This window comes from Ceratotherium simum, chromosome 9 (genome assembly GCF_057802395.1).
Source record: "Ceratotherium simum simum isolate JZ-2026a chromosome 9, ASM5780239v1, whole genome shotgun sequence".
Taxonomy (NCBI): domain Eukaryota; kingdom Metazoa; phylum Chordata; class Mammalia; order Perissodactyla; family Rhinocerotidae; genus Ceratotherium; species Ceratotherium simum.
Genome location: NC_141908.1, coordinates 43467502 through 43485071, shown reverse-complemented (window position 1 = coordinate 43485071; position 17570 = coordinate 43467502). Strand labels below are relative to the sequence as shown.

General features: G+C 37.4%; 1 long non-coding RNA gene across 1 annotated transcript in view; it reads left to right on the top strand.

The window, feature by feature from the left end:
• LOC147916283 (uncharacterized) overlaps window positions 1-5371 on the top strand; it is a 112422-nt gene extending 107051 nt beyond the window's left edge. The window contains exon 3 of the long non-coding RNA XR_015553212.1: window positions 5129-5371. This is a non-coding gene — a long non-coding RNA (uncharacterized LOC147916283). The remainder of the gene's footprint in view (window positions 1-5128) is intronic.
• The last annotated feature ends 12199 nt before the right edge of the window (window positions 5372-17570 follow it).

Sequence of the window (17570 nt, the reverse complement as noted above, 5' to 3'; positions counted from 1 at the left end):
CTCTACATCTAGCCGTACTCAGAATAAGCAAATATCCCCAGAAAGAAAAGTTAATGGTAGAATGTCAGTGTCAGTTCACCACTCTCTCTAGTGCCTTCAAAAATTGTTTTTATGGTCTTTTCTTCTGACAATGAGACTTCAATATTCAGTAAAAAATTTAGCAAAATTTCTAGCTTAGTTATTTAACCACTCACACTGCCCATCTATAAATTAAGTTATGCTCTTATGAGAGAAGCTGGTCATGTTTTTCAGGCAACTTAAGTCTCCAGTCTTGGATGACTGCTAACAGCTCTGTTGGCTTATTTGTCTATTCTTATTGATTTTCTCTCTGAAGAAAGCCCAGATCCTCAGGCTCTAAATCCCACTCCAGATTATCACATGCTCCCAGGGGAAAGACAGCTGAAAATTCTGAGCCCACCTCTGAATATTTTCTCTAAAAATCTAGCCCCTCTAATCTTCCTTCTATCCACAGCTCTCTGATGCCTTTAAAAATATGATTTTTATAATTTTTCTGGTTTTCCTTGATGTTCACATTGGGAATGTTAACCTCTTGCAAATTACTTCATCTTACTTGAAAGTCAAAGTCTCCCTAAATGGTTCTTCATTTTGATTTGAATGCCAGTAAGGGGGGACAATTATTCTTCAGTTTTCCAAAGGTTTTATAAGTCCTTATTGTCTGAAATATACAGCCTGATACACTGTAAAGTAAGTTTTGACCACTATGCTAAAAAAAAACTATATTTTTTTATCTCCTCTGCCTGCCCAGTTCTTATCAGGATTTTAAGGTTCAATTCAAGCCAAACTCCTCTGGGACACCTTGCCTGACTAGCAAGAGATGTCTACTTTCAATAAATCTCTTGACACTATTGTCCTTCTGTGCCATTTCATTCAACAATAAATATTTGCAAAGAGCTCATGTGTTCTAAAATAAAAGAACATTTCTACTGTCTGAAATAGTTTAGGAATGGGTAGAGAGCCAGGGAAGAATGGATTTTGACTCTTGCCAGTTTCCTCTCATCCATATAATTGAAAAGTTGTTTTCAAAGACTTTAATAGCTATAGATTGCATGGAAGAAAAGCTAATGATTTTTGAAAGAAGTAGCTCTTTTAAGCTACTTTGGAAAATACAGTTCATAGGTCTTCAAGTGCTTTCTTATTTCTGCAAACTGAAGACACAATGAAAAAAAAATTGTACACAGAAGTGAGTTGCCCCTGATAGCAACATCAAATTTATCCCACTGAATATGACTGTTAAGTTGTTCAGTTGAACCTTCTGCTTCTGGCTGTATTTAAAATCCCTCAAGCTTCAGAGTTGGGTGAAAAAACCTACTATACTACTAATGAATTTTATCTTCCCAGTTTAGGTAACAGTATCCCTCTAGGCCGCAAAGGCAATCAGCTAGTGCTCTGAAGCACACAATTTAAGTATATGGTTACTAATGTTAATAAAATGATGGCTCTTATTTTGAAAAATAGCTTATAGCAGTATTGATGGTATTCCAGCATTGATGTTTGAAAACCCAGCCACAATATCTTGATATTAAAGTCTGTATATTCAGTAGTGTATATTTATCAATACACTACTACATGATTTATTCATACCACTCAGCTGGCGTCTTCCAGCGTTGATCTCAAGGCTGTTTTTTAGCTCTATGATGAAAACTCTAGAGCTTAAACATCTGATCAAATGTCATCGCTACACCAAATCAGAAATATGGCCCATGGGGTTAAAGTAGAAGAAACTCCTTGGCTTGCATCATAAAACCTTGCCTAGAGCTAATATTAAGGAAAGAGTGCAAAAAACTCAGTGAGTTAGGAAACTTGCTGTCATCCTCCCCTTAGCAGCATAGATTGAATTTATCCTTCTGAACCATGTGTTCCAAATATGCAAAAAAAAAAAAAAAAAAAAAATATGCCATTGATCTAATGAGTAATAGAGGATGTTTAACAAGGATGTGACTTTTGAAAATGCATTTATGATGGAAAGTAAAAAAAAAACTAAGAAAAAGTCTTGTTTAAAATGGGGTTAACTTAAAATTGGAAACAACCTTGGAAGAATAGAAGCAAAAACCTCACTAGATTGCTCCATCATCCATTGTTAAATGCTTAGAAAAGAGTTAGCTCTGGACCGGATAAGTAACATCATCATTTCTAACACCATAGGCTCTGAGGCATGATAGCGACATTTTCATAAACAAAAATGAAAAAACAAAGTTCCAAGGAAAGCTCTGAATTATTTCTGGTTAAACTCTTCCTGGAGGGCATCTTATAAACAAACGTCAGCCTTCTATGAGGCCTCTGGCTTTATTGTAGTGTTGGTGGTGTTGGTGGATTGCCATACTTTGCTTTTGAAAGGTTGCAAAATACCTAGTTTCTATATTCTTTGATTCAAACAAAAATCTCCATCATATTTATTTAAGAACAATGGGTTACCAATAAAGTCCGTAATCATGTTTATATTAATTTAATGTATTAATAGTATACACATGTTTATATAAACATCTTAAGTATCAAACATGAAAACAAGTAAGATTCCACAGGCTAAGAAACTATTGAGGTTGACCCGAGAAAAATCAGACTGTAGATATAAGAAATATTCATGAAATGGACAGAATACCTTCTAGCAAAGAAACAATCTCTGAGTTTAATTAATTTCTAAGATGTTGTAGTATTTTCATCAAGGTTAGGAAATGTAATTATTAATCTTAAACTATATATCAGTGGTTAATGTTATGTTTGTAATTACAATCCACATAACTGTGTAAGTCAAGGTTAAACCAGGGAAGTGGAATCAGTAGGAGATATGTTGCATCATTAAAAGATTGATATTGATGATCATATTTTTGTGTGTGTGTGTGTGTGAGGAAGATTAGCCCTGAGCTAACATCTGTTGCCAATCCTCCTCTTTTTACTGAGGAAGATTGGCCCTGAGCTACCATCCATGCTCATCTTCCTCTACTTTATATGGGACGCCACCACAGCATGGCTTGACAAGCAGTGCATCTGTCTGCACCCGGGATCCGAACCTGCGAACCCCGGGGCCGCCACAGCGGAGTGCGCCAACTTAACCGCTACGCCACCAGGACGGGCCCTTGATGATCATATTGATCATTAAGAGATATATTGCAAGGTACTAGCTTACACCATTTTGGGAGCTGGCTAAGCATGTTTGAAATTTGTAGGGCAGGCCATCAGGAAGGGAAGGCTGGAACTCTCAGGCAGAGGGTGAAGCTGCTGTCCCCAGAATTTCTTCTTCTTTATGGAACATTTGGCTCTGCTTTTAACCCCTTTCAACTGATTGAATCAGGCCTACCTACACTATATAAAATAATCTCCATTACTTAAAGTCAACTGATTATGGATTTTAATCCCATCTACAAACACTTCACAGCAACACTTAGAATAGTGTTTTAAAGAATAATTGGGGACTAGCCAAATTGACACATCAAAAAGACTGGCACAATAATATATAGAAGCTACAAATTTAAGTATTGATGATTTCCCCAAATGTCAAATATTAAAGACTACTCGTTTAAAATTCAAACCATGCTCTCTTTAAGAAACAGTTATAAAAATATGGTATATATCTATCTTTCCTTCGTAACTGGTTTTCATGGGAATTTAGTTAAAGAAAGCTCAAATCTTTCTTATTACAAATTTTTATCTCAATTTTTATGAATGCAATGGTGCAAAAGAGATATTTTTGGGTAAACAATTTCCTATGATACAATGCCATAGATTATGTCTTTCCATTATCCTTCTTTTTAAAAAAGTTAAAAATTAGAAGGGATAATTTTGTAGACACACTAAATTTATCAATGATGGATCACGTTAACATTGGTACATTGATACATCGATATATTAACAGAGAATTAGAGAATTTGTTTCCATAATCCTTAATCAGTATTGTAGAAATCTTCACGTAAGTGAAGATAGAGAAGATTTCTTTTTTTTTTAAAGATTCACTCTGAGCTCACAACTGTTGACAATCTTCCTCTCTCTCTCTCTCTTTTTTGTTTTCTCCCCAAAGCCCTAGTACATAGTTGTATATTCTAGTTGTAGGTCCTTCTAGTTCTTCTATGTTAGCTGCCACCACAGCATGGCTACTGACAGATGGGTGGTATGGTTCTGCACCTGGGAACCGAACCTGGGCCACCAAAGTGGAGTGTGCCAAACTTTAACAGCGAGGCCGTCAGGGCTGGCTGAAGAAGATTTCAATTATAGAAGATACACCATGAAATGTCTACAACATTTTAGAATGAGTGGCACAATTTTATTCTTTTCTTTTGGCTTTGTGAATGGCATTGTTTAAAATTATACAATGTTTGTTCTAGCTGACAGCCTAAAAAGAAAGGCAACTAAAAATTGTAGTAAAATATTTTTATCATTGTTTATAAATTTACTTAAGTAAAATTGACATTATTTTCTTCTAAAATTTTATGAGCTTTAACACATTTATAAATCCAAATAATCACTATTACAATCAGATACATAACAATTCTATCATCTAAAAAACCTCTTTTGGACTGCCCATTAGTAATCAAACTCCCACCCATGACTAATCCCAGGCAACCATGGATTTGTTTCCTATCCATATAGTCTTGCTTTTTTCAGAATTTCATGCTAATGAACATTTTGAGACTGTCTTCTTTCATTTATCATAATGCTTTTGACACATATTCATGTTATTGTATGTATCAATAGTTTGTTCCTTTATTACTGAGAGTATTTAATTACACGGATGTATCACAGTTTGTTTATCCATTCACGCAAGGAAGGATATTTGGATAGCTTAGAGGTTTTGGCAATTATAAATAGCAATGCTTGTGTGCATATACTTCTGTGAACATATGCTCAAATTTGAGTGATTGCTGGATCACATGTTAAAGGTATATTTATATTCATAAGAACCTACCAAAGTATTTTCCAGAGTGATTGCACCATTTTGTGTTCTGACTGGCAGAGAATTTCTGTTGCTCCATATCCCTGCCAACACTTGGTATTGTTAGGTTTTCTTTTTGTTGTTGTCATTGTGTTTGTGTGTTGGGCATTCTTTTGTGTGTGTGTGTGTGAGGAAGATCAGCCCTGAGCTAACATCTGTGCCCATCTTCCTCTTTTTTATATGTAGGACACCGCCACAGCATGGCTTGATGAGCAGTGTGTATGTCCATGCCCAGGATCCAAACCTGTGAACCTCAGGCTGCAGAAGTGGAGCTTGTGAACTTAACCATTATGCCACTGGGGCAGCCCCATGTTGGCCGTTCTTATAGGTTTGAGATGATATCTCATTGTAGCTTTGATATGCATTTCTTGAATGGCTAACAATGTTGAGTATATTTACATAAACTTATTTGCTGTCTGTATATCTTCTTTGGTGGAGAGTCTGTTCAAATATTTTCCTATTTTTTAATTCTGTTAGTTGTTTCATTATTGCAGAATTTTGAGAGTTCTTCCTTTATTCTGGATAAAAGTCCTATGTTGGATATGTGATTTGCAAATTTTTTTTCTAGTCTGTAACTTGTCTTTTCATTCTATTAGCCATTTCTTTCACTTGACAAAATTTAATATTAATGAAAGTCTATTTATCAGTGTTTTTCTTTTATCAAACAAGCTTTTGATATCATATCTGAGAACTCTTTGCCTCACTCAACATCACAAAAATTTTTCTCTTGTGTTTTCTTCTAGAAGTTTTGTAGTTTTATATTTTTGTTTTGTTTTTGTGGTGAGGAAGATTAGCCCTGAGCTAACATCCATTGCCAATCCTCCTCTTTTTGCTGAGGAAAATTGGCTCTGGGCTAACATCTGTGCCCATCTTCCTCTACTTTATATTTGGGATGCCACCACAGCATGGCTTGATAAGCGGGGTGTAGGTCTGCACCTGAGATCTGAACCAGCGAACCCTGGGCTGCCAAAGCAGAGCCTGGGAACTTGACCACTCCACCATTGGGCCAGCCCCTATAGTTTTATATTTTATATTTAATTCTATGGATCATTTTGAGTTAATTTTTCTATAAGGTGTGAGGTCAAGGTTCATTTTTTTCATATGGACGTCAAATTGTTTCAACACCATTTGTTTAAAAGATTATCCTTGCTCTATTGAATTGCCTGTGTGCCTGCATCAAAATTAATTGGTCGTATTTCTTTGGGTCCTTTTCTGGAATCTTTATGTGGTTTCTTTGATCTATGTTTTTTCCTTTACCTATATCACACTGTCTAGAAATGGTAGCTTTATTATAAGACTTAAAGTAGTGTGACTCCTCCAAATTTATTCTTTTTTCCCACAAACTGTTTTGGCTATTCTAGATACTTTGACAATTTATATAAATTTTAGAATCTGCTTGCCTCTATTTATAAAAAAATACTGTTGGGATTTTTATAGGACTATAGATCAATTTGAGGAGAGTTAACATCTTAAATATATTGTGTATTCCAATCTATATACATTACTTATGTCTTATTTGAATTCTGTCATCTCTCAGATTCCGTTTTTTTGTTGTTTTTTTTTTTGTGTGAGGAGATCAGCCCTGTGCTAACATCTGCCAATCCTCCTCTTTGTTTGCTAAGGAAGACCAGCCCTGGGCTAACATCCGTGCCCATCTTCCTTTACTTTATATGGGATATCGCCACAGCATGGCTTGCCAAGCAGTGCGTTGGTGCGCACCTGGGATCTGAACCAGTGAACCCCGGGCTGCTGCAGTGGAGTGAGCGCACTTAACCGCTTGTGCCACTAGGCCAGCCCCTCTCAGATTCTGTTTTTAAAAATGGATATCTAAATACTTTTCCGAGCCATTGTAAATGGTATTTTTTTCTTCAAAAAATTAATTTCTAATTGTTCATTGCTAGAAAATAGAAATATGATACAGTTTTGTGTGCTGACCCTGTATCCTATGACTTGCTAAGCTCATTTATTAGTTCTAGGAGTCTTTTTTTTGTCCATTCCTTCAGATATTCTACATAGACAATCATCATCTGCAAATTGAGACAATTTCATTCTTTCTTTTCCATGAATGGCTTTTATTTATTTTTTCCTGCTTTATTACAATGTCTAGGACATCCAATAGTGTTGACTAGGAGTGGTTACAGCATACATTCTTGCCTTGTTCCTAATCTTATTTACAATAATCTTTTACCACTAAATCTGATGTTACCTGTGGATTTTTTTGTGTAGATTATCTTTATCAGTTGAAAAACATTCATTGCTTTTCCTGGTTGGCTGAGAGTTTTGATCATGAACAGAATTTGAATTTTGTCAAAATTTTTTGCATCATTTGATAATATCATCTACTTTTTATTCTCTAATCTTTAATTAATGTTAGAACATTAATTCAGCCTTACATTCCTAGGATAATGCCACCTGATGTGTTATATTATTCTTCCTCCTTACCGCCTCAGTGAGTTTTCACCTCACAGGATCCCCACTTCCCTGCCCTCTGGCAAGAAAGCCAGGGTTTTATTTTTTCCACTCTGTTGCATACTTCCAATGACTGTGACTGCCTCTGAGACAAAGTGATGAGAGGATGGAGAAAGAAAAAAAAAAGCAATGAAGATTCTCTCCACAATGTTAAGACCACAGTTCTTCTGGACAGAGAGAAGGGTTCACGTTTCTTAGACTTTTCAGTGCCTGTTCAACTATTGATTCCATTGCTGCCCCCACTTCCATGAAATGCCTGGGGCTGGACAGGGGAAGATGGATTAAACAAAAACATAGATTTCCTTCACCCTCTCTGACCCATCAGGGCTTTCTTTCCTACTCTTGAGACCAGAAACAGAGGCCTTCCCATGGCACTCTTTCTGTCTGCACATAGAGATCAGTTACAGGGCTCAAGTTTCCTTTGAGTCCAGTCTGGGAATCACCAGGGAAAGAATAAAATGGGAAACTCCCCTCCAGTTAAGTGGTACTTCAAATTCTGGTTTCCTTCTTCAATCCATCTGCTTCCATTTTTCAGAGTCCTCAGAGGGCTTCTCCATGCATTGTATCCAGAGATTTTAGTTACATTTAGTAGGAGAGACAGAGTAGAATGTTCTTATTCCATCCTACCCAGAACCAGAACTGACACAGGTTTGTTAGGTAAACATAGTAAATGAAATACCCTTTATGCCCCTGGATAGAATATATTTACTGTAATACTTTACCTTAAAATGCATTTTGATATTCCAAAGTTAAGATGGTCATTTCTCTGTATAGTTGAACTATACAGATTTTTAATTTGCAAACTCCAGTCCTCAGAAATTATAGTAGAAAAAAATGCATATCATCAATTTTTAAATAAAGAATCAAATAAAACCAGAGACTAGACTACACATCTAACAAAAATCTGACTACTTTGTAGTTTAGTTGTTTGAAAATAATTCCATTTCCCTGAATTCTCATTAATAAGAAGCACTGTTATTGGAAACAGCTTTATGAGTCTGTCATCAGATGCAGCTCATTATATGGCCTTGCATTACTATTATCCACTTTTGCTTAGCATAACTTATTCTTAGCAGGGCCAGAGCTTTTGCACTGTCATCATCTAACTGCTTTATGTGAGGTAGCAGGGTGATGGTGGAAAGAAGCAATACGTTTGGAGTGTGAGCAAGCATGCAGACTTAAGTTTTCCCCTTGAAAGTAATTATTTCTCATCTGGCACCTTTTAGCTAAAAATACTAGATGCTTGTTTTGACTATTACCTCTGTTGCCAAACCCCAAGTAAAGAAACAGAAAAGTTAGGTATTTGCAAATTGGAGGATTTCTAGGATCATGGGAACTACAGACTACCTGAAGAAGTATTTGATATGCCTGTGCCTAAGTTGTCCAGGATCTACAAAATGCCCATGACCAGGACTTCCCGGATTGGGCAGCACGGTGCTGGGCAAAAATAATGAAACAGAAAAGCCAGAACACATGGGTTCTAGATCTGGTTTTACTCTAAAGCAATGCGTTAACTTTCTACTGTGGATTAGAGTTTTCTAACACTTGAACTCCCATGGTCTCATTTATCTGCCCAACTCTGCCGTCAGCCAGGAAGAACTCATACTCTTTTCCCAGTTCTAGGGATGAGAAACAAAGGCTCAAAGCAGGTAAGATCTTCTACTCTGTGTTAATATAAGAGCTTTCTACTCGAATGTCACTAGTCAGCTGTGTAACTAGAAGACGCAGTTTCCTGATCTGTAAAATTAAAGAGTTTCACTCAATTTTTCTCCAAGGCCTTTTCAAGTTTGATCTAGTCACAATTGTACATTTTAGACACCTATCAATCATAATCAGTTACATTATAAATGATTTCTTATGAAATATTTTATAATTCCTCAATCTACAAAATAGTCTCATATTCTGTCACTAAAATATCAAGCATTTCTTCTGATCACACTCCAGTGCATAAGTACTGGCTGTGGATAATAGCAGCATATATCTTAGTATAGTTGAATAGTATCTCATTTCTCATTGTGGTTACAGAATTATCTAATTTGAGAATTGTGGTCTATTTTAAAGGCTACTAAATTTTATTGATTCCAACCACTCATCCAAATTCTCTAAATCTAGTTTGTCTCATTAATATAAACACTCAATAGAAAGGCAAAAGACATGAATGAACAATTCATTGAAAAGGAAATATAATTAGAGAAGATAGATACTCAACCCCACTAATAGCCAAGTAAAGGCAAATTTAAATAATGAGACACCATTTTGCACACATCAGACTGGAAAAATTATAAAAGATTAATAAAATATAGAGATGGTAAGGATATATGGAAATGGGAAACCTCATGTACTGGACTATATGAGTTAATATTTTTTAAGCCCTGTACAGAGTGTCTGGCATATAGTAAGCATTTAAAATTGCTTGTTAAAAATCAATAAATAAATTAAATAATTAAACAAGGGTGAATTACTTCAAATCTTTTAGAAAGTTACCTGGAAATATCTATAAATATTAAAAATTCACTTAACCTTTGAGTGACCATTGCTCCTTTTGGCAAATATAGAAATAAGAGCACAAGCATTTAAGAATATATGTAGAAGGCTGTTTATTTCAGGAAAAATACTGAAAATAAACTGAATGTTTATCAGCAGGGGAACAATTGAATAGTTTTATCAGAGTCCCAAGGACACAGAGAAGTCATGATGATTTGAGGAGAGTAGTATTTTAAAGTATGATCAGTATGTGGGGAATCCACAACAGCTATTTCAACAAGTTTATTTTAATTGGAGTGGAGCTGTTGCCCTCCCTGGGCCCAAGGAGAGAAATCTTTGACCAAAGCTCAGAAGGAAAGTAGATTACAGGAGATCTCCTTGAGAGAAGTGGCTTTCAGTTGAAGGACACAACCAGGCTGAGGCAAACTTGCACAGAGGGAGCCAGGGAACAAATATCCTGCCCTGACCCTTTTTCCTTTCTTTAATCTCCTGCCATGGCTTCCTATTTGTGAACTCAATCAGAACCAGAGGGCGAGGGAACCCATGTGAGTTGACACCCCAGAGTGGAAGATAGAGATGGGTGGAGAGAGGATCTGGGCGGTCAAGCAGAAGATATCTAACATGATACTCATGTCACATGAACACTATGAAATAATACCCAGCTATGGAAAAGATGTATAAACTGATGTGGATGGCCCATATCATGGATATATGTATCCATGTATGACACATACTTGGAAAAAAATATGGAGTATAAAGTTTTTTTTTTTTTTTGAGGAAGATTGGCCCTGAGCTAACGTCTGTTGCCAATCTTCCTCCTTTTTTTTCCCCTTTTTCTCCCCATAGCCCCAGTAGATAGTTGTATGTCACAGTTGTACATCCTTCTAGTTGCTCTTTGTGGGACACCACCTCAGCATGGCTTGATGAGTAGTGCGTAGGTCCGGGCCCAGGGTCTGAACCAGTGAACCCTGGGCCACCAAAGCAGAGCTCAATGACTTAACCGCTATGCCACCGGGCCGGCCCCTGGAGTATAAAGTTTTAAATATGATTCAGTTTTTAAAAATGATAATTGTGGGGCCGGCCCCGTGGCTTAGCGGTTAAGTGCGCACACTCCGCTACTGGCGGCCCAGGTTCGGATCCCAGGCGCGCACCGACGCACCACTTCTCCGGCCATGCTGAGGCCGCGTCCCACATACAGCAAGTAGAAGGATGTGCAACTATGACATACAACTATCTACTGGGGTTTTGATGAAAAAAAAAAAAAAGGAGGAGGATTGGCAATAGACGTTAGCTCAGAGCTGGTCTTCCTCAGCAAAAAGAGGAGGATTAGCATGGATGTTAGCTCAGAGCTGATCTTCCTCACACACACAAAAAATAATAAATAAATAAATAAATAAAAAAGATAATTGTGTGTATGTATGTGTGTGCATATATATGTATGTGCATAAATGTATAATCATGTATGTGATTAGCTTTTCATTTTAGTGTTTCTACAAAGTCCTTTGAAATGCATTAGGATGAGGAGATGTCATAAAGGATGTGATAGTGCTAAATGCACTTTGCATATTCATGACAAGTGATTGGTAATGTAGATTAAGTGAGATGGCTGAAATGTAAAGATAGTTTGTTCGTAATTTGTATAAACTAAATTTTGCTTTGTAATATGAGTAGACAAAACAGTGTACAGATAAATGAACCTTCAGAAAGAGAAAATGCTAATTCTTTATTTTTCTCACATCCACATGGCTGGAATTTAAATGAAGCAAAGCATACTGGGATCTGACCTACTTTTGAGTAAGGGAAACATAACAACCATTTGTAGGCAACTCCAATGTGAGGGAATACAGTGAGGCCCTTAACTCTGCAGTAATCTATCTCTAAGTCAAAAAGTTACCCTCAAGAGTCTGGAACATTGGTTGGATGTTATCTGGTAACAGATCTGATTTCTTCTGTTCAATTGGGAGTCCCTAAATATTTGGGAATTTTTCTTGTTTACTGAGGATTTTATACAAACATTCCCTCCTCCATTTTTCATAGATGGCTGTGTTTGTAACACGTTTTCCATTTTTGAAGTATGTTCAAATGTCATTGACTTTTAAATATTACCTTTTCACAAAGCAACTTGCAGTCTCTGTCGTTTTAAAAACACATGCCAGACTTGGACTTGCTGCAGATAACAGATAACAGATAACAGATAACACACCACGCTTGCACAGCTGTGTCATCAGCCTTACCTGGGATCATTTTCAAAACCCCAGGGCAAGACAGGAGTCCCACAACCAAATGCCTGGAACACAGCCAGTCTCACAGCACTGAGTCAATATGACACAGACAGTGAGCCAAAGCTGTATTCGGTTCTTGGGTCTACAAGATACCAAACAACTGATGTTCTCTCTCTCCCTTTCTCTGTCTCTCTGTCTCTCTTTCTCTCTTTAAGTCTCTCTCGATCTCTCTCTCTTTGAAAGAAATATCGATGCTCTGGCATTCTGGGCACAGAGTCTATTGGGAAGAATCCTAAGAGAGCTGGGGTTTATATGTAAACTGTGTGGGAAGGAACATAAGTCACACTTGGATCTTTTCAGGCATGGCTGCACACGCAGAGAGCATCAGCCATCATTAGTGTTGACTTCAGATGTGAAAGGCAGCAATTATATAGCTGCTTTGACAAAGAAATCCTCAGGGCCAGTCAGTGGTGTAGCGGTTAAGTTTACGCCCTCCACTTCGGCAGCCTGGGGTTCACAGGTTTGAGTCCCAGGTGCACACCAATGCACCACTCATCATGCCATGCTGTGGCGGCGTCCCACATACAAAATAGAGGAAGATGGGCACAGATATTAGCTCAAAGACAATCTTCCTCAGTAAAAAGAGGAAGATTGACAACAGATGTTAGCTCAGGGCCAATCTTCCTCACCAAAAAAAAAAAAAGAAGAAGAAGAAAGAAAGAAAAACTCACATGTGGCAAAGAATTTCCTAAAACTATGTTAAAATGTGACTCTTACTTTTTAACCCATAGGAACAGGAACAGAGTCTTGAGTTTAGGAAGTTTTGTTAGTATTTAAGCAATGGACTTGTGCACATTAGCCCAAGGAGCAATTCCGTTGAGCATAAATTCTGATTATCTCTAAAACAAATGATCTACCAGATGGAAATTATACCCTTGACATCGTAGAATTATAACTCAAACTAACTAGCTCATTAGTGAAATCTGAATGTTGCTTTTTATTATAAATTCCATATAGCAAGCTAGAGAGCAGTGATATTGGAATGAGCTAATCTGATAATTGCTTACTCAGTTTTCATGGTTCATCTTTGTAACTCCAGGTATCTGAAGGTGGTGGTATAGGTAGGGGTTCATAAAAGTGTCTGAAAGCTTTCACAACAAAGAACAAACAAGTGATTATTATCAAAAAAAGTGTGTAAAGCAGGTCAAAGTTTGAGAATTTTGGCATCTTCCCATACCTCTTATCCCCATTATTTTAGCACATAGGTTTCTATGCTGGTAGAAAATGGAGCAGAAAGCAAAATGGAGCAATAAAAAGTTAAATGAATAAGCACCCAATGTGGTAAATCAAAGACTATGACATTTTGTGATGTTGGGGAAGGCAGAACAAATTGCCACTAAATGATATGACAAACTTATTGTGAAATACAGCTCAACTTAGAATTACAGAGTCATACCACAGGTTGGACTCTGGCAAAGGAGTCTTTACCTGAATAGAAATTTTTCAACTGATTTCTAAGTACCTGGTTGCTTTCAGTCCCTTTTCTTTTTTATTCCTAGAGTGTTGCTGGTACAGAGACTATACCAGGCAACAATTTTAACAGTGTCATGTCACAGTCTGTTTGCATATCGGAGCACACTGAAAATACTCATTGAGCTAATGTTAAATTTTTACTGGTGGCCATGACTTAATAATGACCCATAGAGAAAAATGTCTGTTATTGTCCCTGCTGCCTCTCAACACCACTGATTTTCCTCTCACTGTCATCTGCCCTCCCCAGACTCCCCTTAGGCTGTGGTAGCTCTTAAGGAAAAACTAAAAATTTACTGCCCATCGGGGGTCTGTGGATTCAGAGAAATACATGAAGAAGTCAAAAAGCAAAAAGAAATGGTGATTTTAGGGGAAGTAGAGTTTCATACTCCTAGACTGAGCTGATACGCCTGCTCAGTGACCCACTGCCACAAACGAACTTCTTCATGAGCCAGCTGAATTTTTCACTTAGCTGCATATGGGTCAAAGGTCAAAGGTCTGTTGTTGGGTTTCAAAAATTAGTAGAAATGTCTAATATCTGTTGAGTGACTGCTAAGGAACAAGCATTTTGATAGACATTTTGTTCTCACAGTCACCCTATGAGCTATATTATTAATCACATTAAGATACGAGGGAGCAAAAGCTCAGAGAAAGGTTAAGTAATTTACCAAAGCCGGGGTGATAGAGCCAAAATTCAAAGACAGGTGTCAAGTCCCAGAGAGGATTTCTGCTGCTGTTTCTGCTATTCAGCATTACCTTCTGCATCGTTATTAGCACTTCATATTTTAATGTGATTTAACTCAGCCTAGATCCACTCACTCATCCAGGAGTCAGGGAGCATTTCTTGAGCACTGTATGGGGTACCGTGTTACTTCCTGAAGCCTTGTGAGATAAGGTGCACTGGGAAATTGAGTTTGAAATGGAGGTGGGTCAGGTGGCTGTATGTTGATTATTTGACACAAGCATAGACAGGTGCTGCCTGAGGTGGGCCCCTAGGGACTTTGTGGGCTAAGAATTGGAAGAGAACTAGACAATAGAAAGTGAGAAGATACTAATGACTAGTTTTACATCTTTTTATATCACTAGATTTGATAGCTTTTAAATGTGTCAATGTGGCTAGGTTGAACTACATTTCCCAAAATTCCTGGCATGTTTCTGGTTAGAGTGGGTAACAAGAATATTTTCATGAGAGATTTGGAAGGCAAGAGTGAAGCAGCAACCACTTTGTCTTTATGCTCATGTCAAGGCAGGTGCTTTTGTTGCCCATGCATGTTGTCGCTTATCATCTTGCTCACCTTGGGATGGGGTAGCAGACAGGCCAACAGCCGCCTCATCTTCCCTTGATCCTCCTTCAGTTTCTCTGACTCCTGAGTCAGGGGCATGTTTAGCTCCATGACAAAGGGTACCAGTTTCTCCCGCAGGATACTCACTTCACCAAGGTTGGAGGCAGTTCCACTCTGTCCTCATAAAGTTACAGCCAGCTGGTGCTCATAGGTGCCAGCTACTCCTTGGACTCCCCACTTTCCATCCATCTTCCCTTCCTGACTGTCTGTGTCCTGTGTATTTCAAGATCCAGCATCAGAAGCAAGGAAGTAGTCTTACTGAGGCTGTGTAACCAGCTTCTAGTGTGAGGTCAAATTTCCTACATCAAACACTGATAGGCCTCTGTCTAATACACTAGGAAAGGAGAGATCTAAATATTTTCCCTCCCACTTCTGGATTACATGACCTGACTATATCAAATACTCTTTGAAACTCAAATCTTTATGTGCCTCAGGGATTGCACACCTCTCTTCTTCTTGGTCCTCGCTATAGACTGATTTCTGTATGTTGAAACAAAATTCATACGTTGAAACCGAATCCCCAGTGTGACAGTATTTGGAGGTGGGCCCTTTGGGAGGTAATTAGGTCAGGAAGGTGGAGCCTTGATGGATTTAGTGCCCTTATAAAAGAAACGCCAGAGATCTCTTTTGTCCCTTCCACCATGTGAGGTTATGTGAGAAGATGGCTGTCTAGGAGCCAGGAAACAGGCTTTCATCAGTCCAAATCTGCCAACCTCCTGATCTTGGACTTCCTAGCCTCCAGAACTGTAAGAAATAAATTTGCATTGTTTATATGCCATCCAGTCTGGTATTTTGTCATAGCAGCCCGAATGGACTAAGACAGTGCACTTGATCACCCTGGGCAATCTCATATACTCCACGTCTTCAGGTACCCACTCTAAGCCTCTATAAGCTATCAAGTGCTCCTCTGTACTGGCAGGCCAAATTTCTCTTGTATGCTTCAAACTTGTATATCCAGCTGCCCACTGAAAAAGCCCACTTAGATGTACTACATACAAACTAGAATTTAATTTGTTCAATATCAAACTGATTATTGTTCATCCCACACTGAAAAAAAAAAAAATGAACTAGTAGACAAGCAAACACCCTAATCATCTCCCAATGATTTTTTTTCTTTAACTCTTGGAATGATCCAGTGCACAAGCCAGAATGCTAGAAGTTTTCTTTCATTCCTTGCTATTCTTTTATTCTTCACATCCAATCACACAGCCATAAATTTTTGAAACATCTATCAAATCCATTCACTTCTCTCCATACACACAGCCACTATTCCAGCACAAGCCATTCATTCTCCAAGAGTTGGCCATTGTTAAAAAGTGTGTATATTGTAAGACATATACAATATATACATTTGCTATATATACATTATGTATTATATTCATTGGCAATATGTACTTTATATATATTTATATATATAAGATCATGTTACACATACTTTTCTCAAACTTGTTTTTTCACTTAATATTTTGTAAACAGTCTTTTTAACTATTGCAAAGTATTATGTGTTATGGATGTACCATTATTTATTAAAGTTATACAAGTAACAGACACACATGGTCAAGAGTGCATGCAGAAAGCTATGAAATATGAAACCAAATTTGCCTTTCCATGGGTTCATCTGCATTCTGCTATTGCAATCTTTGCTAAAAGTTCATTTTATTAGTCACACTGAGTTTAATCTATGACTTTAAATCCAACTTTTAATCTTACAAATTTTTTCGTTTGTATACATTAAATAGTAACCATTTACTCCCTTAAATAAAGCATGAAAATTCACTGTATCTAGATCATCTTCCATTCCTCTGCCACAAATTAGACATTTTTTACTGATTTATTTTTTCATGTAGTAATTTTAACTCTCAACTATATTCTTAGGCTTTTATTTCTTCTTTTTCCAATTTTAACAATATCTACCGATTCTCCTCTATGAAAGATGAGGAAATTAATTAACCCACTGACATTTTCCTAGATCTAAATTTTCCCCATTCCATGTCTCAATTTCTGGCAGCTATGTGATTATTTTTGCAACATCAATATTAATAATATTGACCAATATGTTCAGTTTCATCATTATAGTTAAGTCTACTATTCTTTATAATTTTATTTATTTATTTATTTTTTCCCCCAAAGCCCCAGTAGATAGTTGTATGTCATAGCTGCACATCCTGCTAGTTGCTGTATGTGGGACGTGGCCTCAGCATGGCTGGACAAGTGGTGCGTCGGTGCGCGCCCAGGATCTAAACCCGGGCCGCCAGTAGCAGAGTGCGCGCAGTTAACTGCTAAGCCACGGGGCCGGCCCAAGTCTACTATGCTTTATTTCTAAGTTTCTTCTCAAGGCTAAAAACCAATAAATAACATTTTTCATTGCCACATTTAAATACATCTATTTACTGTACAACCAAATAAAATATTTGGACCATAAACACAGCAAAAAAACCCTATGTAATTGAAGCTTCTAAAAGGCAAAGGCTAATGGCTTCTCTTTTATTTCCTTTCTAGCGTCCTTCATTTCTTTTGGGTTGTTTTCAAATATCTTTTGCTTGTAGCCTATGTAATTCTTCCTTGGATCACCAGGAATGT